Source organism: Nestor notabilis, unplaced genomic scaffold (genome assembly GCF_000696875.1).
Source record: "Nestor notabilis isolate BGI_N333 unplaced genomic scaffold, ASM69687v1 Scaffold34711, whole genome shotgun sequence".
Lineage (NCBI taxonomy): Eukaryota > Metazoa > Chordata > Aves > Psittaciformes > Psittacidae > Nestor > Nestor notabilis.
In genome coordinates, this window is record NW_009915754.1 from 1 (window position 1) to 1,847 (window position 1,847).

The 1,847-nt window shown below is 39.9% G+C and overlaps 1 non-coding gene across 1 annotated transcript; it reads left to right on the plus strand.

The window, feature by feature from the left end:
• The first annotated feature begins 585 nt into the window (after positions 1 to 585).
• On the plus strand, positions 586 to 658 carry TRNAA-AGC. Its single transcript has one exon. It is a non-coding gene; the product is annotated as a tRNA-Ala (tRNA).
• Positions 659 to 1,847: the final 1,189 nt, after the last annotated feature.

Genomic DNA, 1,847 nt, shown 5'->3' on the forward strand with positions numbered 1-1,847 from the left:
CAGCCGGTGCGGTTGTTCCAACTTTCCGACAACTATCGGAAGGAGGACTTGCGCAGTCAGCAGCTTTTTCCAAGTATACCAACTGCGCCAGTACTAGTCATAGCTAGCTGTCTAGAGCTGCATTTTGGGTTAAATCATTTGACTATAAAACTGTTTCAACCAGGCATGCATTTTTCATTCATTAAGCATTTCCTGAATCAAGCTTTTCATGTGTATGCCTTGAAAATCGGAAAGAACATGGGTTTCCTTGTTCAATTAAAGTTGTGGATTTGGGGTTTGTTTGTTTCGGGTTTTTGTTTTGGGGTTTTTTTCAATAACTATCTTGTAAATAACTTAGTCTTTTGGAGAGCTTCTTGTATGAGGACAGCTAAAAGACACATACTTGTGTTACAAAAGAGATGAATAAGATTATTCTAGTAGTGTATATGCTGAAAGATACATCACGTGATTCCAGCTGTGAGTTGCAGTCACTGGTGAGTGGAGTGACTCGGCAAGAAACAATAGATTTATCGAATATGGTGGTGGTGCAATTTTCAGTAGGTCTAAAGTAAGTAACTGTAAGTTTCAGAAGTTTTTTTTCGAGGTGGGGAATTAGCTCAAATGGTAGAGCGCTCGCTTAGCATGCGAGAGGTAGCGGGATCGATGCCCGCATTCTCCAGTGTATGTTTTCAGCATTTATTTCGTTATGAACTAAACCGCAGCATTTGAAAATATTTTCTATTTACGTGTAACTTTTTCTTACATAGCGGCGTAAGGAAATGGGAAAGAATTTTAATCTAAAACCCCTAACATTGTTTTAAATATTTAATTTTTCCTTTCATAGTCATGTTCTTTTGCATACAGAGAGGAAAAAATAATCTTGGCATGAAATAACAAAACTTACTGACATTTTAATACAATAGTAAACTACATGAACTAATTTATAGAGAAAAATATTTTTTTAATGTGCCCTTAAATCTTTGGTTTATGCTTTTATGCAGTAGTTTATAGTGGATATTACAGTTTAGTGTGTAACAAACAGAATCTTGTATTTCTGCTGTGAGCAATACTCATGATTTTTGTTCCAATTTGGGTTTTGTAGGCTACTTATCAGAAACAGGGGGCTGGAATTTTGTATAATTCTGTTACTTTTGGTAGCAAGATTGTGTCCTTTGCTCACGAATTTTCACATCTGTGAAGTATCATGGAAATGTTCCCTCTAAGTCTATGCTTGCACGTTTTAAGTCTTGACAAGATATTTATTTATTTATTTATTTTTCTGATTGGATTTTCTCACTTGCTCATTCAGGTATTTAACTGCTTATACTTCCAGGCTGAGACAGCATGGGGAAACAAGCAAAATGTACTTCCTGTATATATGTATGTAAAGTTGTGCAGTCAGGATCTTGGGAGTGCACACTAAACCGAATGGAAACCAGGAAACCAAAATTGCGCATTGGGTTTCGAGTTAAGGGAGAAGGAGATAACTGTGCTGCATGGATGTGCAGGTAGTGGCTGTGGAGAAAGTCAGGGAGCTTGGAGATCCTCCCATGGCACGACAGGAAACGAGCTAACTTCTGGATGAGTGGGACTGAAATTGAATTTGCTTGTGCCTCTTGTATTGTATTCTCCATGTTCTGGAGAGAAGGAGGCGTGGTGGCTCCGAGGCTGCTAAATGCTTGTTAAAACGAAGCCTAGGAGAAAAGTTTTACCGTCTTCAGGAGTCCTCTTCTGGGCTCAGTCAACTTGTGACAACAGAAAGCTCCACAGACCCCTACGTCTTCTGGTGCCGTTGGTGACCGTTTCCTTCGCATCCGCGTGAACGGTGACAGGTCCCACGCGGGTGGCGGGTCCCACGCGGATGCCGA